Raw genomic sequence first — 24,085 nt, 5'->3', positions numbered from 1 at the left:
TCCCCCATAAGTTCATACAAGACCTCTGGGGGACATTTACTTTCACTTTATTTTTATTTTTTTCACCATTGAGTTCTCCTGTAACTGGGGCTGACATAGTAGCCCCAGTTGCAGGGGAAATACAGCCCCCATAGAGGCTATACAGCAGAATACAATGCTCTACAGCCTCAGTGCAGGGCTGATCGAGGTCTGTAGAAGACCCGACAGCTCTTGCACTCTCCCGGCAGTCACATGACTAACGGGCCGGGACAGGAAGCACATAGCGCTTCCTGATTTGTATACACAGCACTCGCTGAGTGCTGTGTATGCAGCAATTTAAAAGGCATGGATACCTGGGAACTGTCCCTGCCTTCTCTCTGGGGTGGCCTGCTTTCACTGACAGCGGGCCCTCAACTTGGCAGCTGCACGATTAGCGTGCAGCTGCCATCTTTGAATGGACGTTCCAGAATGTCCATTCAGCGATAAACATCCACCCATAGGACGTTTATATCCTATGGGCGGATGTGAAGTGGCTAAAGGATGGAACTGAGCATGTGCGGCCATCTCAGTGAGCAGGACAAAGAAATAATTATTTACTGAATAATTCAGCGGCTATGCTAAATGTTTAATTACATGTAATTACAAAATAATTCATATATTGCTGTTGGTTTAAAAACGGTTGAATATTTTTCATGGGACAACCCCTTTAATATATTTATTTACAAGAGAAAACTCAATGCATGCATCGAATAATTCTGAAACTTGATAGTCTGCAAATTGTCTGAGGATATCTTAAGGATAGGTCATTAATATCAGATTGAATGGCAGCTTAGCTGCAGCACGATAGTACTAGCGATAAGCTGCAGATTCAGTTGTAGAACCTAGGAGTGTAGTTGATGATGAGGCGACCATAACATTATTGCCTTATAGTGTACATAAAAAAGCATCCTTACCTCACTGATCTGCCAAAGCTTCCATTTTGATGCTGCCTGGTCACCTACAATTCTCTACTTCTTGCTGCAGTAATGACATCTAGACACAGGGAATATGATGTACAGTTGTGTTCAAAATAATAGCAGTCAGACATCACTAACCTGATCAATCACTGTTTTTGGTAGAAATTATATTTCTACATGGCAAATAATTTACTAGCAGGTGTAGTAGAGTAATAGAAATCCAACAGACCCAGCAGTCATGCCATGCATGCTGCTGATTCTCTGTAATTCAATCACTTGTTAAAAGAGGCATGTTCAAAATAATAGCAGTGTGGAGTTCAATGAGTGAGGTCATTGATTCTTTGAAAAACAGGTGGCAATTATTGCCCTTATTTAAGGAAGGAAGGCAGCAATTGTTGTACATGCTGGTAACAGTGCATTTCTCTCTGAAATTCTGAGGAACATGTGTCGTTCCAGACATTGTTCAGAAGAACAGTGCACCTTGATTAAAAAGTTGATTGGAGAGGGGAAAACATATAAAGAATGCTTTAAAATGGCAGCCAAAACCTGAAAGACGTGGAAGAAAGCGAAAAACTTCTATTCAAATGGTTAGAAGAATAGCCAAAATGGCAAGGACTCAGCCAACAATCAGCTCCAGGAAGATCAAAGAATGTCTAAAATTACCTGTGAGTAGAGTTGAGCGAACACCTGGATGTTCGGGTTCGAGAAGTTCGGCCGAACATCCCGGAAATGTTCGGGTTCGGGATCCGAACCCGATCCGAACTTCGTCCCGAACCCGAACCCCATTGAAGTCAATGGGGACCCGAACTTTTCGGCACTAAAACGGCTGTAAAACAGCCCAGGAAAGGGCTAGAGGGCTGCAAAAGGCAGCAACATGTAGGTAAATCCCCTGCAAACAAATGTGGATAGGGAAATTAATTAAAATAAAAATTAAATAAATAAAAATTAACCAAAATCAATTGGAGAGAGGTTCCATAGCAGAGAATCTGGCTTCCCGTCACCCACCACTGGAACAGTCCATTCTCAGATATTTAGGCCCCGGCACCCAGGCAGAGGAGAGAGGTCCCGTAACAGAGAATCTGTCTTCATGTCAGCAGAGAATTAGTCTGCATGTCATAGCAGAGAATGAGGCTTCACGTCAGCCACCACTGCAACAGTCCATTGGCATATATTTAGGCCTAGCACACAGGCAGAGGAGAGAGGTCCCGTAACAGAGAATCTGGCTTCATGTCAGCAGAGAATCAGTCTGCATGTCATAGCAGAGAATGAGGCTTCACGTCAGCCACCACTGCAACAGTCCATTGGCATATATTTAGGCCCAGCACACACACAGGCAGAGGAGAGAGGTCCCGTAACAGAGAATCTGTCTTCATGTCAGCAGAGAATTAGTCTGCATGTCATAGCAGAGAATGAGGCTTCACGTCACCCACCACTGCAACAGTCCATTGGCATATATTTAGGCCTAGCACACAGGCAGAGCAGAGAGGTCCCGTAACAGACAATCTGGCTTCATGACAGCAGAGAATCAGTCTGCATGTCATAGCAGAGAATGAGGCTTCACGTCACCCACCACTGCAACAGTCCATTGGCATATATTTAGGCCTAGCACACAGGCAGAGGAGAGAGGTCCCGTAACAGAGAATCTGTCTTCATGTCAGCAGAGAATCAGTCTGCATGTCATAGCAGAGAATGAGGCTTCACGTCAGCCACCACTGCAACAGTCCATTGGCATATATTTAGGCCCAGCACCCAGGCAGAGGAGGGAGGTCCCGTAACAGAGAATCTGTCTTCATGTCAGCAGAGAATTAGTCTGCATGTCATAGCAGAGAATGAGGCTTCACGTCAGCCACCACTGCAACAGTCCATTGGCATATATTTAGGCCCAGCACACACACAGGCAGAGGAGAGAGGTCCCGTAACAGAGAATCTGGCTTCATGTCAGCAGAGAATCAGTCTGCATGTCATAGCAGAGAATGAGGCTTCACGTCAGCCACCACTGCAACAGTCCATTGGCATATATTTAGGCCCAGCACACACACAGGCAGAGGAGAGAGGTCCCGTAACAGACGATCTGGCTTCATGTCAGCAGAGAATCAGTCTGCATGTCATAGCAGAGAATCAGGCTTCACGTCAGCCACCACTGCAACAGTCCATTGTCATAAATTTAGGCCCAGCACCCAGGCAGAGGAGAGAGGTCCCGTAACAGACAATCTGGCTTCATGTCAGCAGAGAATTAGTCTGCATGTCATAGCAGAGAATCAGGCTTCATGTCAGCCACCACTGCAACAGTCCATTGGCATATATTTAGGCCTAGCACACAGGCAGAGGAGAGGTTCATTCAACTTTGGGTAGCATCGCAATATAATGGTAAAATGAAAATAAAAATAGGATTGAATGAGGAAGTGCCCTGGAGTCCAATAATATATGGTTATGGGGAGGTAGTTAATGTCTAATCTGGACAAGGGACGGACAGGTCCTGTGGGATCCATGCCTGGTTCATTTTTATGAACGTCAGCTTGTCCACATTGGCTGTAGACAGGCGGCTGCGTTTGTCTGTAATGACGCCCCCTGCCGTGCTGAATACACGTTCAGACAAAACGCTGGCTGCCGGGCAGGCCAGCACCTCCAAGGCATAAAAGGCTAGCTCTGGCCACGTGGACAATTTAGAGACCCAGAAGTTGAATGGGGCCGAACCATCAGTCAGTACGTGGAGGGGTGTGCACACGTACTGTTCCACCATGTTAGTGAAATGTTGCCTCCTGCTAACACGTTGCGTATCAGGTGGTGGTGCAGTTAGCTGTGGCGTGTTGACAAAAGTTTTCCACATCTCTGCCATGCTAACCCTGCCCTCAGAGGAGCTGGCCGTGACACAGCTGCCTTGGCGACCTCTTGCTCCTCCTCTGCCTTGGCCTTGGGCTTCCACTTGTTCCCCTGTGACATTTGGGAATGCTCTCAGTAGCGCGTCTACCAACGTGCGCTTGTACTCGCGCATCTTCCTATCACGCTCCAGTGCAGGAAGTAAGGTGGGCACATTGTCTTTGTAGCGTGGATCCAGCAGGGTGGCAACCCAGTAGTCCGCACAGGTTAAAATGTGGGCAACTCTGCTGTCGTTGCGCAGGCACTGCAGCATGTAGTCGCTCATGTGTGCCAGGCTGCCCAGGGGTAAGGACAAGCTGTCCTCTGTGGGAGGCGTATCGTCATCGTCCTGCCTTTCCCCCCAGCCACGCACCAGTGATGGACCCGAGCTGCGTTGGGTGCCACCCCGCTGTGACCATGCTTCATCCTCATCCTCCTCCACCTCCTCCTCATCCTCGTCCTCCTCGTCCTCCAGTAGTGGGCCCTGGCTGGCCACATTTGTACCTGGCCTCTGCTGTTGCAAAAAACCTCCCTCTGAGTCACTTCGAAGAGACTGGCCTGAAAGTGCTAAAAATGACCCCTCTTCCTCATCCTCCTCCTCCTCCTCCTGGGCCACCTCCTGTTCCATCATCGCCCTAAGTGTTTTCTCAAGGAGACATAGAAGTGGTATTGTAACGCTGATAACGGTGTCATCGCCACTGGCCATGTTGGTGGAGTACTCGAAACAGCGCAACAGGGCACACAGGTCTCGCATGGAGGCCCAGTCATTGGTGGTGAAGTGGTGCTGTTCTGTAGTGCGACTGACCCGTGCGTGCTGCAGCTGAAACTCCACTATGGCCTGCTGCTGCTCGCACAGTCTGTCCAGCATGTGCAAGGTGGAGTTCCACCTGGTGGGCACGTCGCATATGAGGCGGTGAGCGGGAAGGCCGAAGTTACGCTGTAGCGCAGACAGGCGAGCAGCGGCAGGATGTGAACGCCGGAAGCGCGAACAGACGGCCCGCACTTTATGCAGCAGCTCTGACATGTCGGGGTAGTTGTGAATGAACTTCTGCACCACCAAATTCAGCACATGCGCCAAGCAAGGGATGTGCGTCAAATTGGCTAGTCCCAGAGCTGCAACGAGATTTCGCCCATTATCACACACCACCAGGCCGGGCTTGAGGCTCACCGGCAGCAACCACTCGTCGGTCTGTTGTTCAATACCCCGCCACAACTCCTGTGCGGTGTGGGGCCTGTCCCCCAAACATATGAGTTTCAGAATGGCCTGCTGACGTTTACCCCGGGCTGTGCTGAAGTTGGTGGTGAAGGTGTGTGGCTGACTGGATGAGCAGGTGGAAGAAGAGGAGGAGGAAGCCGAGAAGGAGGAGGTGGCAACAGGAGGCAAAGAATGTTGCCCTGCGATCCTTGGCGGCGGCAGGACGTGCGCCAAACAGCTCTCCGCCTGGGGCCCAGCTGCCACTACATTTACCCAGTGTGCAGTTAGGGAGATATAGCGTCCCTGGCCGTGCTTACTGGTCCACGTATCTGTGGTTAGGTGGACCTTGCTACAGATGGCGTTGCGCAGTGCACACTTGATTTTATCGGATACTTGGTTGTGCAGGGAAGGCACGGCTCTCTTGGAGAAGTAGTGCCGGCTGGGAACAACATACTGTGGGACAGCAAGCGACATGAGCTGTTTGAAGCTGTCTGTGTCCACCAGCCTAAATGACAGCATTTCATAGGCCAGTAGTTTAGAAATGCTGGCATTCAGGGCCAGGGATCGAGGGTGGCTAGGTGGGAATTTACGCTTTCTATCAAATGTTTGTGAGATGGAGAGCTGAACGCTGGCGTGTGACATGGTTGAGACGCTTGGTGACGGAGGTGGTGGTGGTGGTGTTGGTGGTACATCCCCTGTTTGCTGGGCGGCAGGTGCCAACGTTCCTCCAGAGGCGGAGGAAGAGGCCGAGGCGGCAGCAGCAGAATAGGCCGAGGCGGCAGCAGCAGAAGAGGTAGCAGGGGGAGCCTGAGTGACTTCCTTGGTTTTAAGGTGTTTACTCCACTGCAGTTCATGCTTTGCATGCAGGTGCCTGGTCATGCAGGTTGTGCTCAGGTTCAGAACGTTAATGCCTCGCTTCAGGCTCTGATGGCACAGCGTGCAAACCACTCGGGTCTTGTCGTCAGCACATTGTTTGAAGAAGTGCCATGCCAGGGAACTCCTTGAAGCTGCCTTTGGGGTGCTCGGTCCCAGATGGCGGCGGTCAGTAGCAGGCGGAGTCTCTTGGCGGCGGGTGTTCTGCTTTTGCCCACTGCTCCCTCTTTTGCTACGCTGTTGGCTCGGTCTCACCACTGCCTCTTCCTCCGAACTGTGAAAGTCAGTGGCACGACCTTCATTCCATGTGGGGTCTAGGACCTCATCGTCCCCTGCATCGTCTTCCACCCAGTCTTGATCCCTGACCTCCTGTTCAGTCTGCACACTGCAGAAAGACGCAGCAGTTGGCACCTGTGTTTCGTCATCATCAGAGACATGCTGAGGTGGTATTCCCATGTCCTCATCATCAGGAAACATAAGTGGTTGTGCGTCAGTGCATTCTATGTCTTTCACCGCTGGGGAAGGGCTAGGTGGATGCCCTTGGGAAACCCTGCCAGCGGAGTCTTCAAACAGCATAAGAGACTGCTGCATAACTTGAGGCTGAGACAGTTTCCCTGGTATGCATGGGGGTGATGTGACAGACTGATGGGGTTGGTTTTCAGGCGCCATCTGTGCGCTTTCTGCAGAAGACTGGGTGGGAGATAATGTGAACGTGCTGGATCCACTGTCGGCCACCCAATTGACTAATGCCTGTACCTGCTCAGGCCTTACCATCCTTAGAACGGCATTGGGCCCCACCATATATCGCTGTAAATTCTGGCGGCTACTGGGACCTGAGGTAGTTGGTACACTAGGACGTGTGGATGTGGCAGAACGGCCACGTCCTCTCCCAGCACCAGAGGGTCCACTAACACCACCACGACCATGTCCACGTCCGCGTCCCTTACTAGATGTTTTTCTCATTGTTATGGTTCACCACAACAACAAATATATTATTTGGCCCAATGTATTGTATTCAAATTCAGCGGGATATAAATTTGAGGCCTAGTATTTAGGCGCTGGGTGACCGGTATGGATTTAGTGACAGAATTAGACTTGGAAATGCACAGAAGCGTGTGTGTGAAGTTACTTCTGAATGACCCAATGTGCACCTTGAATATTATATACCCTTTTTGGGATAGATTTCAAATAGCTCTGATATAGCAGGAACCACTAAATTATGAAATTGCTAAATTGGGAATTGTACTTCAACCCAGAACAAAAAATGTGCTTTGACGGGCACTAAATAACTTTCCCAGCAACAACAGTACAGCGGTGGGTAACGAGAGATTTAGAGGGATTTAAATTTGAGGCCTAGTATTTAGGCGCTGGGTGACAGGTATGGGTTTAGTGACAGAATTAGACTTGGAAATACACAGTAGCGGGTGTGTGTGAAGTTATTCTGAATGACCCAATGTGCACCTTCAATATTATATACCCTTTTTGGGATAGATTTCAAATAGCTCTGATATAGCAGGAACCACTAAATTATGAAATTGCTAAATTGGGAATTGTACTTCAACCCAGAACAAAAAATGTGCTTTGACGGACACTAAATATCTTGCCCAGCAACAACAGTACAGCGGTGGGTAACGAGAGATTTAGAGGGATTTAAATTTGAGGCCTAGTATTTAGGCGCTGGGTCACCGGTATGGATTTAGTGACAGAATTAGACTTGGAAATGCACAGAAGCGTGTGTGTGAAGTTATTCTGAATGACCCTATGTGCACCTTCAATATTATATACCCTTTTAGGGATAGATTTCAAATAGCTCTGATATAGCAGAAACCACTAAATTATGAAATTGCTAAATTGGGAATTGTACTTCAACCCAGAACAAAAAATGTGCTTTGACGGACACTAAATATCTTGCCCAGCAACAACAGTACAGCGGTGGGTAACGAGAGATTTAGAGGGATTTAAATTTGAGGCCTAGTATTTAGGCGCTGGGTGACAGGTATGGGTTTAGTGACAGAATTAGACTTGGAAATACACAGTAGCGGGTGTGTGTGAAGTTATTCTGAATGACCCAATGTGCACCTTCAATATTATATACCCTTTTTGGGATAGATTTCAAATAGCTCTGATATAGCAGGAACCACTAAATTATGAAATTGCTAAATTGGGAATTGTACTTCAACCCAGAACAAAAAATGTGCTTTGACGGACACTAAATATCTTGCCCAGCAACAACAGTACAGCGGTGGGTAACGAGAGATTTAGAGGGATTTAAATTTGAGGCCTAGTATTTAGGCGCTGGGTCACCGGTATGGATTTAGTGACAGAATTAGACTTGGAAATGCACAGAAGCGTGTGTGTGAAGTTATTCTGAATGACCCTATGTGCACCTTCAATATTATATACCCTTTTAGGGATAGATTTCAAATAGCTCTGATATAGCAGAAACCACTAAATTATGAAATTGCTAAATTGGGAATTGTACTTCAACCCAGAACAAAAAATGTGCTTTGACGGACACTAAATATCTTGCCCAGCAACAACAGTACAGCGGTGGGTAACGAGAGATTTAGAGGGATTTAAATTTGAGGCCTAGTATTTAGGCGCTGGGTCACCGGTATGGATTTAGTGACAGAATTAGACTTGGAAATGCACAGAAGCGTGTGTGTGAAGTTATTCTGAATGACCCTATGTGCACCTTCAATATTATATACCCTTTTAGGGATAGATTTCAAATAGCTCTGATATAGCAGAAACCACTAAATTATGAAATTGCTAAATTGGGAATTGTACTTCAACCCAGAACAAAAAATGTGCTTTGACGGACACTAAATATCTTGCCCAGCAACAACAGTACAGTGGTGGGTAACGAGAGATTTAGAGGGATTTAAATTTGAGGCCTAGTATTTAGGCGCTGGGTCACCGGTATGGATTTAGTGACAGAATTAGACTTGGAAATGCACAGAAGCGTGTGTGTGAAGTTATTCTGAATGACCCTATGTGCACCTTCAATATTATATACCCTTTTAGGGATAGATTTCAAATAGCTCTGATATAGCAGAAACCACTAAATTATGAAATTGCTAAATTGGGAATTGTACTTCAACCCAGAACAAAAAATGTGCTTTGACGGACACTAAATATCTTGCCCAGCAACAACAGTACAGCGGTGGGTAACGAGAGATTTAGAGGGATTTAAATTTGAGGCCTAGTATTTAGGCGCTGGGTGACAGGTATGGGTTTAGTGACAGAATTAGACTTGGAAATACACAGTAGCGGGTGTGTGTGAAGTTATTCTGAATGACCCAATGTGCACCTTCAATATTATATACCCTTTTTGGGATAGATTTCAAATAGCTCTGATATAGCAGGAACCACTAAATTATGAAATTGCTAAATTGGGAATTGTATTTCAACCCAGAACAAGAAATGTGCTTGAACGGACACTAAATAACTCGCCCAGCTACAGCACTAGGGACAGATTTAGCTGGATATAAATTTGAGGCCTAGTATTTAGGCGCTGGGTGACCGGTATGGATTTAGTGACAGAATTAGACTGGGATATGGCCAAAAAATGAACAGACTATTGCTGGTTAAATGCACTTGGTGTGACAGCTTCACCCTGATGTAGGCTTTAGCCAAAAAACAACCACACCATTGAGGGTTAAATGCACTTGGTGACAGGCGCAGCTTGCCCCTGATTTTGTATATGGCCAAAAAATGAACAGACTATTGCTGGTTAAATGCACTTGGTGTGACAGCTTCACCCTGATGTAGGCTTTAGCCAAAAAACAACCACACCATTGAGGGTTAAATGCACTTGGTGACAGGCGCAGCTTGCCCCTGATTTTGTATATGGCCAAAAAATGAACAGACTATTGCTGGTTAAATGCACTTGGTGTGACAGCTTCACCCTGATGTAGGCTTTAGCCAAAAAACAACCACACCATTGAGGGTTAAATGCACTTGGTGACAGGCGCAGCTTGCCCCTGATTTTGTATATGGCCAAAAAATGAACAGACTATTGCTGGTTAAATGCACTTGGTGTGACAGCTTCACCCTGATGTAGGCTTTAGCCAAAAAACAACCACACCATTGAGGGTTAAATGCACTTGGTCGCAGCTTGTGCTGGCGCACCACAAGACACAAAATGGCCTGCCGATCACCCCAGAAAAATGAGACTGACAAACGGTCTGTGCAGCCTAAAAACAGTGAGCAATTGAGGATCAGCAGCTCAATGATCCACAGCTGCAGATCGATCAGTTAATCAAGTCCTTTGGAGGAGTTAATCTGCCTAATCTCGCCCTACTGTCGCAGCCGCAACCTCTCCCTACGCTAATCAGAGCAGAGTGACGGGCGGCGCTATGTGACTCCAGCTTAAATAGAGGCTGGGTCACATGGTGCTCTGGCCAATCACAGCCATGCCAATAGTAGGCATGGCTGTGATGGCCTCTTGGGGCAAGTAGTATGACGCTTGTTGATTGGCTGCTTTGCAGCCTTTCAAAAAGCGCCAAGAAAGCGTCACAAAAGCGCGAAGAAAGCGACGAACACCGAACCCGAACCCGGACTTTTACGAAAATGTCCGGGTTCGGGTCCGTGTCACGGACACCCCAAAATTCGGTACGAACCCGAACTATACAGTTCGAGTTCGCTCATCCCTACCTGTGAGTACTGTTATAATTAGAAGACGCCTATGTGAAGCCAAGCTATTTGCAAGAAGCCCCCGCAAAGTCCCACTGTTGAAGAATAGACATGTGCTGAAGAGGTTACAATTTGCCAAAGAGCACATTGACTGGCCTAAAGAGAAATGGCGCAACATTTTGTGGACTGATGAAAGTAAGATTGTTATTTTTGGGTCTAGTGGCCGGAGACAGTTTGTCAGATGACCCCCAAACACTGAATTCAAGCCACAGTACACTGTGAAGACAGTGAAGCATGGTGGCGCAAGCATCATGTTATGGGGATGGATGCTTCTCATACTACGGTGTTGGGCCTTTTTAACGCATACCAGGGATCATAGATCAGTTTGAATACATCAGAATACTTTAACCGCCTCCGGACCGCCTAACGCAGATTCGCGTTCCGGAGGCGGCAGCGCTGCGCAGAGTCACGCATATACGCGCAGAGTCACGCGCTTAGCCGGCCCGCGCATGCGCATCGCGTGACGGCAAAAGTTAGAGGGGGCTCACGTCACCAGCCTGCCAGTCAATGATCGTTGCTGGCAGGCTGGCGATTTTTAAAAAATCCAATCAGAAGCCATATAACACATCATATTAGTAAATATGATGTGTTAAATAGCTTCCCTGCTCCTCTGCTGGTCCTTTTCGTCGGTTGGTCTCAGCAGAGGAGCAGGCTTCACAGTGAGTAGCACCAAACAGCACACTTAGCCCCAGATCACCCCCCTGCACCCCAATTAACCCCTTGATCACCCCTTCTTGCCCCTGTTAATCACTAGTGAAAGTGAAAAAAGTGATCAGTGTAAAATGTCACTTTTTTTTTTCACTGGTATTGACTGTTAGGTTTTAGGGATAGTTTAGGCCCCTTGGTTAGGTAGTTTAGCGATCAGTTAGCGCCCAGCCCACCGCACCGCAGTCACTTATTCGCTGATTAGCGTATCGCTAATCAGCTTTTGTACTTTTATAGTATCTGGAAGTGATCAAAACTGATCACAGTCAGATCTATAATTGTATTAGTGTCACCTTAGTTCGCCCTCCACCCAAAACGCAGTGTTTGCCCGATCAGGCCTGATCGGTCGCCCACACGTGCGTTCGCCCACGCCCGCCCCGCCGCAGTGACAAAAAATATATATTTTTTGATCACTGCGCAATCACTTTACACGCGCTGCGGCAATAAAAAAATCAGTTTTGATATTTATTATCAACCGCAGCGGCCTCTGGTACTTTGCTAGCCTCCCATTTGTCAGACAGGCTTGCTTTTTTTCTTGGGTAGTCTCAGGGAATACCCCTAAATTTAGTTGCCCAAATGTCAAACAGGGGGTATTCTTCTGAAGAGGCCTACAGGCTTCTGACCCAGTCGGATGAGGAATGGGAACCCTCATCTGACGAATCTAGCGGGTCAGAATATGAACCTGTAGAAAGCAGTGGCACTCTGACCCAAAGTTCGGACGAGGAGGTTGAGGTCCCTGATACCACCAGGCGTACCCGGCCCCGTGTCGCTAGACCACAGGTTGCGCAGGATCCGCTTCAAGGGCAGCAGAGTGGGGCTGGCGCTGTCGGATTACGTGGTGAGGCATACACCAGCAGCGCAGCCCTCCCTGGACCTAGTACCAGCACTGCCGTACAACATGGTGAAGTTGCGAGCACCAGAAGGGCAGTTGAAGCTGGTACGGTGGCACGTGCAGTAGTTACCCCATCGCAGCCACCGCACAGACCCCCTAGAATCCCTGAGGTGCTAGCAAATCCTGATTGGCAGTCCCCAACTTCAGCCGCACCTGTAGTTCCCCCTTTCATCGCCCAGTCTGGAGTTCGGGTTGAGACAGCTCAGATCAGTTCGGCCCTGGGATTTTTTTAGCTGTTCTTGACTGCGGAGCTCTTGGACTTAGTTGTGGCAGAAACAAATCGGTATGCCACTCAATTTATATCCGCCAACCCGGGAAGCTATTATGCCCAGCCTTTCAGGTGGAAACTAGTCCAAGTTTCCGAAATTAAAATTTTTCTGGGCCTTCTCCTCAACATGGGTCTAACCAAAAAGCATGAATTGCGTTCATATTGGTCCACAAACCCAATTCATCACATGCCCATGTTCTCTGCTGCTATGTCCAGGGCACGTTTTGAGGCCATCCTGCGTTTCCTGCACTTTAGCGACAACACCACCTCCCGTCCCAGAGGCCACCCAGCTTTTGACCGGCTCCACAAAATTCGGCCCCTCATAGACCACTTCAACCAGAAATTTGCAGATTTGTATATCCCTGAGCAAAACATCTGCGTAGACGAGTCCCTTATACATTTTACCGGGCGCCTTCAAACAATACATCCCAGGCAAGCGCACCCGGTATGGGGTCAAATTGTATAAGCTCTGTGAAAGGGCCACAGGCTATACCCACAAATTTCGGATCTATGAGGGAAAAGATCAGACCCTGGAGCCGGTCGGTTGCCCTGACTATCTGGGGAGCAGTGGGAAGACAGTCTGGGACTTGGTGTCACCCTTATTTGGCAAGGGGTACCATCTTTATGTGGACAATTTCTACACAAGTGTGGCCCTCTTCAGGCATTTGTTTCTAGAGCAGATTGGCTGCTGTGGCTTCCCCCAATGGCTCGTTACCACCCGTCTTGCAAGGGGGGAGAGGGCTGCCTTGTGTAACCAAGAACTGCTCGCGGTGAAATGGAGAGACAAGCGTGACGTTTACATGCTCTCCTCCATTCACGCAGACACGACAATACAAATTGAGCAAGCAACCCGTGTAATTGAAAAGCCCCTCTCAGTCCACGACTATAACCTTCACATGGGAGGGGTGGACTTCAATGACCAGATGTTGTCTCCGTATTTAGTTTCCCGCAGAACCAGACGCTGGTATAAGAAGGTGTCTGTATATTTGATTCAATTGGCTCTGTATAATAGTTTTGTTCTCTACAGTAAGGCTGGGAGAACAGGATCCTTCCTCAAATTTTAGGAAGAGATCATCGAGAACCTCCTGTACCCAGGAGGTTCCGTGGCCCCATCCACCAGTGTAGTTAGCCGTCTACACGAGCGACATTTCCCCAATGTCGTTCCTGGTACCTCAACCCAACCGTCACCCCGAAAAAGATGTTGTGTCTGTAGCAGGAGTGGAATAAGGCGTGACACCCGCTATTTCTGTCCTGACTGCCCTGACCACCCTGCCCTATGCTTTGGAGAGTGTTTCCGGAAATACCACACACAGGTACACTTAGCATAGGGATTGCATCTCAGAGGACAGGCACACAGGGCTATTAGGGCCCATTTACACACAGAGCTGCTGCAAACCTCTCCTTTCACCTGGGATAAAGTGCATAATGTACTTCGCCACATCTTTGGGCAATTTGCGCTTTGCACATTGTCCCATGGGGAAGGAGAGGTTTGTCCTATAAAGGTAAAAAAAACAAAAAAAACACCAGTAAGCAAAAAAGTTAAAGTTCAGTTTCAAAAATTCAAAAAAGTTTATATGTTCAGTTCTAAAGTTATTATAAAGTTAATAAAAATGTATTGCGTTGCGGCCTGGTTTTTTCTTTTTTTTTTTTTTACCTTCCAGGTGGACCAACCGATCGACTAGCTGCAGCACTGATGTGCATTCTGACAGAAGCATTGCGCTGCTGTCAAATTACACACAAGTCGGTGTATGTGGCGCTGCAAGACGAGATTTCTCCTCTGCAGTAAAAGATACGTTTGCCGAGGCATATGAGCTGAGGAGGTGGCAGTGTTCATATGCTTTGGCAAACACTTTGTATATAAAAAAAATAAAAATCCCGGCAATGATTTATTCATCCACATCGATTGATGTGAATGGAGAAATCTGGTTTGCCAGGGCATAGGAGCTAAGTGGATATGGATGTTGGGCGGAGCTCCTATGTCCTGGCAGACGCCTTTCCCCTCCTTTTTTTTTTTGGGCAGAGATTTTTTCATCTACATTGATCGATGCGAATGAAGAAATCTGTGCCGTTCATTTTTTTCTTTCAGCCCAGAGGCTGAACGGAAAAAAAAAAAATCTCATTACCTGTATGCTCAATATAAGGAGAATAGCAGAAACTCCTAATGCTGGCCATACATGTAATGATTGTGGAGACCCTCAAATGCCAGGGCAGTACAAACACCCCACAACTGACCCCATTTTGGAAAGAAGACACCCCAAGGTATTCGCTGAGGGGCATATTGAGTCCATGAAAGATTTAAATTTTTGTCCCAAGTTAGCGGAAATTGAGACTTTGTGAGGAAAAAACTAAAAAAAAAAATCAATATCAACTTATGCCCCAAAAATGTTTTTCTATGAACTCGCCAGGCCCCTCATTGAATACCTTGGGGTGTCTTCTTTCCAAAATGGGGTCACATGTGGGTTATTTATACTGCCCTGGCTTTTTAGGAGCCCTAAAGCGTGAAAAGAAGTCTGGGATCCAAATGTCTAAAAATGCCCTCCTAAAAGGAATTTGGTCACCTTTGCGCATCTAGGCTGCAAAAAAGTGTCACACATGTGGTATCGCGGTACTCAGGAGAAGTTGGGGAATGTGTTTTGGGGTGTCATTTTACATATACCCATGCTGGGTGAGATAAATATCTTGGTCAAATGCCAACTTTGTATAAAAAAATGGGAAATGTTGTCTTTTGCCAAGATATTTCTCTCACCCAGCATGGGTATATGTAAAATGACACCCCAAAACACATTTCCCAACTTCTCCTGAGTACGGCGATACCACATGTGTGACACTTTTTTGCAGCCTAGGTGGGCAAAGGGGCACACATTCCAAAGAGCACCTTTCGGATTTCACCGGTCATTTTTTACAGATTTTGATTTCAAACTTCTTCTCACGCATCTGGGCCCCTAAAATGCCAGGGCAGTATAACTACCCCACAAGTGACCCCATTTTGGAAAGAAGACACCCCAAGGTATTTTGTGATGGGCATAGTGAGTTCATGGAAGTTTTTATTTTTTGTCACAAGTTAGTGGAATATGAGACTTTGCAAGAAAAAAAAAATCATCATTTTCCACTAACTTGTCACAAAAAATAAAAAGTTCTATGAACTCACTATGCCCATCAGCGAATACCTTAGGGTGTCTACATTCTGAAATGTGGTCATTTGTGGGGGTTTTCTACTGTCTGGGCATTGTAGAACCTCAGGAAAATGACAGGTGCTCAGAAAGTCAGAGCTGCTTCAAAAAGCGGAAATTCACATTTTTGTACCATAGTTTGTAAACGCTATAACTTTTACCCAAACCATTTTTTTTACCCAAACATTTTTTTTTTATCAAAGACATGTAGAACAATAAATTTAGAGAAAAATGTATTTATGGATGTCGTTTCTTTTGCAAAATTTTACAACTGAAAGTGAAAAATGTCATTTTTTTGCAAAAAATTTTAAAATTTCGATTAATAACAAAAAAAGTAAAAATGTCAGCAGCAATGAAATACCACCAAATGATAGCTCTATTAGTGAGAAGAAAAGGAGGTAAAATTCATTTGGGTGGTAAGTTGCATGACCGAGCAATAAACGGTGAAAGTAGTGTAGTGCAGAAATGTAAAAAGTGGCCCTGTCATTAAGGGGGTTTCAGCTAGGGGGGCTGAAGTGGTTAAGAGGTCATGCTGCCTGATGCTGAAGAGGAAATGCCCTTGAGATGGGTGTTCCAACAAGACAATGACCCCAAAAACTCCAGTAAACGTGCAACATCTTGGTTCCAGACCAACGGGATTAACGTTATGGAGTGGTCAGCCCAATCCCCCGATCTTAATCCAATAGAAAACTTGTGGGAAGACATCAAAAATGCAGTTTCTGAGGCAAAACCAAGAAATAGAGAAGAACTGTGGAATGTAGTCCAATCATTCTGGGCTGTAATACCTGTTCACAGGTTCCAGAGGTTGGTTGACTCCAGATGTACAGCAGTTCTCAGAAACAGTGGTTATTCAACTAAATATTAGTTAAGTGATTTAAAGGAAAGCAAATGCTTAACATTTTTCAGTTTATTTAGTGAATGTTTAGGTTTTTAAAGAACAATACAAACACTGCTTTTTTTTTGAACAGTCTAATATTCACTTTTCTTAAATTTTTTTAGAGGAACAACACAAATTTGATATATTTTTCTACATGTTTTTATTTGGAATATAATGTGTAGTGTTCCCAATGCATTTGTGTGTATGGAAATATAAGCTATTAGAAGGATTTTGAGTTTTATTCACTTTTTTAAACACACTGCTATTGTTTTGAACACAACTGTAGATCTCTGCAATCACTGCACAGCTGTGACCCTCTGCATTCAGTGATTGCCTGCAGCTGTCACATGTCCCTGTGTCAGGAAGTCATTCCAGCACTCCTATCCCCACCCGTTATGCACCTCTCCAGCAGGTCGCGGCATATACATTGCATATTTATGCATTTATATGAATGGTTTTTATGTGTGTTTCCACTAATCTAAGACCTCAGAACAGACCTCAGTGTCAGAATGTTAGTGTATAAAACAATGAGCTGCTTTAACTTGTATTCTAAATAAAACAATATAATTATTATTTCAGCATTTCATTATTGAAAGGAAAATATTGCATTTCCAGTATGTCTAGACAAGAGTATAAAATTATAATAAAGAAACATAAATCTCCCATATATTATGTAGATACAAGATATTGATGAATTGTCTCTTACTTTTAATTGCTGGCAAGAATGCAGTAAATGAAATCTAAATTATGATTAGCCAAGACATAAAATTGTTACTACAAATATGTCTGAATTCAGACTCTAGTTAATTCAAGGATTAATTTTTATTACTGAAAATGCAAGATGGTAATAAACAGCAGTGTGAATTTTGGCATCTGCATGGCTTAATTTTCTTAACAACACATTATTATGTTTTAAATTAAAAAGAAAATACAAAGTCAGTAAAAACCATGATGGCCATTACTCCAGAGCTGTAATCTTGTCACAAACAACTTAAAAGTGCATCTGGTTTGATATCTATTGTATGGAGCACCATTAAAAGCAATATATTTTATTTAATGTTCTAATTAGGGGATTTATTACAATACAAATTTGAGTTTCACATCATATAAATTGAAATAAAGTCACTTAGATTAGAAAGAATTTGAGCAGTTTCAGAGGTAAATAGCTGAGATGAGCGAATTTCTTGAAATTTTTTAATGTTCAATTTGTAAATTTTTCTGAAAATTCTATTATTGTCCTAATTAATTATACATGAATCAAATATGCTCCAATTGGCCTGTAAATTGGTACATGACACTCTGAATTCTCCTAGAACTATTATTGCTCTTTTTCTCCCCCTTCCCCTTTTAAAAGAGTTTTCCAAGATTTTAATACACCCAGGACTCCCACCAATCAGCTGTTTGAGAAGGCATCAGTGCTCCTGTGAGCTCAACGGCCTTTTCCATGCTCACCAAGAACAGCATCATACATTGTATAGCGGCTGTGCTTGGTATCACAGCTCAGCCCTATTCACTTCTATATGGCTGAGCTGCTCCTAGGCCATGTGGCTGATGAACCTCACGTCACACGGCCTAGGGAAAGCAGCAAGAAGACCACAATGCTTCTGCGATCACTGCTGCCTTCTCGAACAGCTGATCGGTAGGTGTTTCGAGTGACACTGACATACATAGCTATAGGTAAATGCATGGTTGAAGGTTTTAACAAACAGCATGTTGAAAAAACATATTGCGCCATCACATGTGTTATACTTTTTTATATTAGAAACCTTCCAAAAATTGTTAAATATTGGGAACAGATTGGGTTTAAACACATAGGCTGCTCTGGGGAAAAATAAGGGCTTGTTGGGACCAAGCATCCCAAAATTTTGCTTTAAAGAGGACAGATCCTTGCCCCTGTTTTTACACAAACAGGTTAATGTCAGAAGAAACAGTAGCTTATTCTGCACAAGGGTCAACAATGAGGGGTTAATGGGGCAGAATGCCTGCCTTTGTTTATATACACACACACACACACACAATAGTTGTCAGAAGAAAGAGTGGTTTGTTCTGAAGAAGCTTAGAAAAAATATCAATTTTAATTGGGAACAGCAGCAGTAAAGTGTGGATGTGGAAAGGGTAGGGTAATAGTGGCATTCAGATGCAATAGTAGTGACAGCAGTAGCAGCACAATGTGGAACAAACAAGGCAGTATATGACAATCTTTATATGCTGCATTAGAGCTCTGGTACCTATGCTTGCGTTTTAACATCTATGTCATGGCTTATTTTAATTGTGCAGAACTTGCATATGACTTTGGGATAGTGAGTCCTGGGCCTTTCCTTGTGCACTCTTCTGTTTTTCAGACATTTTATTATGAGATCTATAAATTATACATCATGGGTTTGGCACACAAAGATTACTAAACAGTACTAGCAAAATTGTAAATGTGTTTTTTTGTAATTAAAAAACAGATACATAATTAAATGTCACTCCCCTTATATAAACACACTGCACACCGGTATTGACAATTTACTTTTTGGAAAAGGAGATTTGTTCGGTGAAATAAACTATGCATTTAATAACACTGGGTCAACAATTACATTTTTATAGTACACTCTGTTCTGTGATCTCTGCATCAGCATCAACATGAATACAACAACTTAATGTTTACAGTGAATTGTTTTTTACCACTTATCCTGAAATAACATGTTTTTAACTATGAATAAAGGAAAAAAAGCTCAGTGGCTCAACCAGCCTAGGAAACAATGGCGTGGTGCACAACCCCGCGGCAAACCCACCGTGCAGTTATATATTAAAATAGAATAAAATATTTGGGGGCCACTCAGATATCCGGCAAATGCATGGGTTGACAATGTATAGAAAAAATTCAAGTTTAATTCTTGCCCCAAGAGGAAGCGTTAAGCGAAACGATCGTCGGGCGGCTGCTTCAGACCAGGGTCAGTAGTGAGATTTTGCACTTGCACTTTAAACTGTGTCGTTTTTTTTCCCTCCTTTCCTTTGCAGTCTCTGCCTTGTGAGGGTTGCACCCAGGTACACATTTCCTTAAGTGGTTGGAGTGTTTTTCTATGTATGGCCTGGGTGTTATTGTCGCTAAATGCTCCCCACTAAGCCGACACTGCTTTATCTGTGGATGGGGGGATACTAGTCCCTTATTGATCTGGAGTTTACTCTGTTTTTATACAAGTAATTGTAACACCGTAGTGTTCCCATAATGTACTGTTTTTTTGTATATGTTTTAATAATGATATGCCAGTTGTCTGGATATCCAATAAAGGAATTAATTAATTAGAACTGCTCTGTGTGTGGATGCTTTTTGAGCTTTATAGGTGGTAATACGAATAACTCCATGCGAGATATTTATGATACGTTGTTTTTGGTGTTCTATAAAAAAGGAGACAACATTGATATCAATAACTATAAATCCTTATAAATCCCCCAAAATGTTTTTTAAACCCCCAAAAATTAGTTGATCAACTAAAAAAAAATATATAAAAAATATAAAAAACATACAAGTTGTATATAGCCGTAGCAGGAAAACACCAGTCCTGTAATCCAGTGTCCTATAAGATCTTTGTGTAGATAATATACAGTCCAGGAAAATCTGCCTGCCAAAAAACATATGGCAATCCTTTCCTTCTGCGCCCTGCCGTGTGCCCGTACAGTAGTTTACGACCACATATGGGGTGGTTCTGTAAACTACAGAATCAGTGCCATAAATATTGAGTTTTGTTTTGCTGTTAACCCTTGCTTTGTTACTGGGAAAAATAGATTCAAATTGAAAATTTGCCCAAAAAATTTAATTCTGAAATTTCATCTCCATTTGCCAATAACACTTGTGGAACACCTAAACGGTTAACAACATTTATAAAATCTGTTTTGAATACCTTGAGCAGTGTAGTTTCTTAGATGGGGTCACTTTTATGGAGTTTCTACTCTAGGGTTGCATCAGGGGGGCTTCAAATGGGACATAGTGTCAAAAAAACCAGTCCAGCAAAATCTGCCTTCCAAAAAACTTATGGCATTCCTTTCCTTCTGCGCCCTGCTGTGTGCCCGTACAGTAGTTTACAACCACATATGGGGTGTTTCTGTAAATTACAGAATCAGGGCCATAAATATTGAGTTTTGTTTTGCTGTTAACCCTTGCTTTGTTACTGGGAAAAATAGATTAAAATTGAAAATTTGCCCAAAAATTTTAATTCAGAAATTTCATCTCCATTTGCCAATAACACTTGTGGAACACCTAAACGGTTAACAACGTTTATAAAATTTGTTTTGAATACCTTGAGCAGTGTAGTTTCTTAGATAGGGTCAGTTTTATGAAGTTTCAACTCTAGGGTTGCATCAGGGGGGCTTCAAATGGGACATAGTGTAAAAAAAAAACAGTCCAGCAAAATCTGCCTTCCAAAAACCGTATGGCATTCCTTTTCTTCTGCACCCTGTGTGCCCTTTTCTTCTTCTTCTGTGTGCCCGTACAGCGGTTTACGACTACATATTGGGTGTTTCTGTAAACTACAGAATTAGGGCCATAAATATTGAGTTTGTTTTGGCTGTTAACCCTTGCTTTGTAACTGGAAAAAAAATATTAAAATGAACAATCTGTCAAAAAAGTTAAATTTTTAAATTGTATCTCTATTTTTCATTAATTCTTGTGGAACACCTAAAGGGTTATCAAAGTTTCTAAAATCAGTTTTGAATTCCTTGAGGGGTGTAGTTTATAGAATAGGGTCATTTTTGGGTGGTTTCTATTATGTAAGCCTTGCAAAGTGACTTCAGACCTGAACAGGTCCCTAAACATTTTTTGAAAATTTCTGAAAAATGTCAAGATTTGCTTCTAAACTTCTAAGCTTTGTAACATCCCCAAAAAATAAAATATAATTCCCAAAATGATTCAAACATAAAGTAGACATATGGGGAATGTAAAGTAATAACTATTTTTGGAGGTACTACTATGTATTATAGAAGTAGAGAAATTGAAACTTGGAAATTTGCAATTTTTTGCAAATTTTTGGTAAATTTGGTATTTTGTTATAAATAAATAAAAAAATTGTCTTCATTTTAACAGTGTCATGATGTACAATATGTGAGGAAAAAACAGTCTCAGAATGGCCTGGATAAGTCAAAGCGTTTTAAAATTATCACCACTTAAAGTGACACTGGTCAGATTTGCAAAAAATGGCCAAGTCCTTAAGATGAAATAGGGCTGAGTCCCTAAGGGGTTAAACAGTGTGCCAAAAAGCTTTCCCTGATCAATGTCCCAAAAATCTACACAATTTAATTGTATACTTACCCTAGCTATCCCTGTTACACTACAATAATTGCATGTGCTACTGCCACCCACCCTCATCAGCAGCTCAACACAGCATGTTTGCTCATTCTGCTCAGGCATCTCCCTGCCTGCTGCCACCTCCAATCAGCTTATGAGGCTGTTTATCAGCCTCTGAGCCAATTAGGGCAAGCTCTATGCTACACATTCCCCCAATGTCATGTAACAATTCTTTTTCTTCCTTCCTCATTGTTTTTCCACACAAATTCTCACAGTAAAATGGTGCTGGATGCGATTTTTTATGCGATTCATCCAAATTAATTTAGAATTAATTTGCCCTTTTTTAGCAAGTATAGGTATACAGTACTGATTTTCATACAATATTTTCCTTTTTCCTTGGTGCTGGATCATGTGATGGACCATGTGATGAGCACAGTTACGTCACCACAGGTCCTTTTCCTCACAGATGAAGGCAGAAGAGAAGCCGGGCTGCAAGAACAAGTGGATTAAGGTGAGTTAAAATAAATATATTATTTGTTAACCCCTCCAGCCCTATTGTACTATGCATTCTGTTTTAAGAATGCTATTATTTTCCCTTATAACCATGTTATAAGGGAAAATAATACAAACTACACAACACCGAACCCAAACCCGGACTTCTGAGAAACCCAAACCCGGACTTCTGTTTCGGTACCAAACATGCCGATTTTTCTCATGCGCGTGCAAAACACAGTAAAATGTTTTGCACTCGCGTGGAAAAATCACACATTTTCCCGCGCCAAAAACATGATGCCCGTATGAAAGAGGCCTAAAGGATCTTAAATAAAAAAGAAGTCATACTTACTACTTTTCTCCCCTGCTGCTTCCAGAATCATGTACTAGTCTTCCCCAGAGTGGTGATGTCCTGTATACACCAGGTCACTGCTGCAGACAATTATTAACTCGTTGACTGTCGCTCTCCTGGTTTACGTGGATATACACAGCGTCAGACCATTTAAAAAAATTAGAATGTTGAGCGGCCAACATTCCAGGGCCCATAGTAGCCTTAATCCTCCCCTGATGTATGGTACATTGATATATTCTACATACCTAATCATTTTCAAGTGAGTGCACTATCTAGATGTTCTTTTTAGATCCTTTTTTTTTTTTTTTTTTTACAGATGGAGCTGGCGGTTTTAGAGTGGACACCCTATCACTGCGACGAAAACATTTAGCAATTACCTTGACTATCAAACGCTGAACACTCAGCTAATTAGAGATCTCTCAGAGGATAGAATGGATTTTCTACCTAATCCTTGAGAGATGAGGAGCCTAATTTGTCTTTGAGAATTGCAGACCTTAAATGGTAGGTATATTGTTTAGTCTGAGGGGCTCACATGTGCACTATAATGGCACATAAGAAATAAAATGTCAGTTATAATACTTCATATAATTGAGGTATATTAATTTATTTTGATGACTTATATAGCTCTGACATATTCCGCAGTGCTTTACAAACAATTTCATCATGGAGTCTACATAGTGTTAAAGGGGCTGAGGCTGGCATTTTTTCTTATAGTGTGCAAGCACGACCACCACTGATGGATTGAAATGAGCAGTGTATAATGTGATGGAAAAAATTAATCAAACCAGCAAAGGAAGCAATGTGGACAATCACAATACATTAGTAGGTGCCTTGTACTTTTCTCTACATGATGAATTCCACTTGCTGAAGCGAGACAGATCTTTAAGATCGCCCTGGTCAACTATCCATTATGTACATATTTATACACACTTAGGCCTCATGCACACAAATGTATTTTCGGTTTGCATTTTGTACGGATCAAATGCAGACCTATTCAGTTCTATAGGGCCGCAAAAAATGTGAACAGCACACGAATATTATATGTGTGCTGTCTGCATCCATTTATCATGTAGATGAAGTTAATACAAGGCACTAACTTATGTATTGTTACTATCCATATTGCCTCCTTTGCTGGCTTGGTTCATTTTTCCATCACATTATACACTGCTCATTTCCATGGTTACGACCACTGTGTAATCCATCAGTGGTGCTCGTGCTTGCACACTATAAGAACAAATGCCTCTCTGGTGGCCGGGACTGTGGGAGCTCACATAAGCTTGTGCTTTTTTCTATAGTGTACAAGCACAGCCACTGCTACTGGACTGCAGGGTGGTCGTAACCATGGAAACTTTCTCTGCATAATAAATGCTATTTGCTGAAGTGGCAAAACCCTTTTAACCACTTCACATCCACCCATAGGATATAAACGTTCTATGGGTGGATGTTTATCTCTGAATGGACGTTCTGGAACATCCATTCAGAGATGGCAGCTGCACGCTAATTGTGCAG

This window comes from Bufo gargarizans, chromosome 1, assembly GCF_014858855.1.
Source record: "Bufo gargarizans isolate SCDJY-AF-19 chromosome 1, ASM1485885v1, whole genome shotgun sequence".
Taxonomy (NCBI): domain Eukaryota; kingdom Metazoa; phylum Chordata; class Amphibia; order Anura; family Bufonidae; genus Bufo; species Bufo gargarizans.
This window is presented reverse-complemented; position numbering follows the sequence as displayed.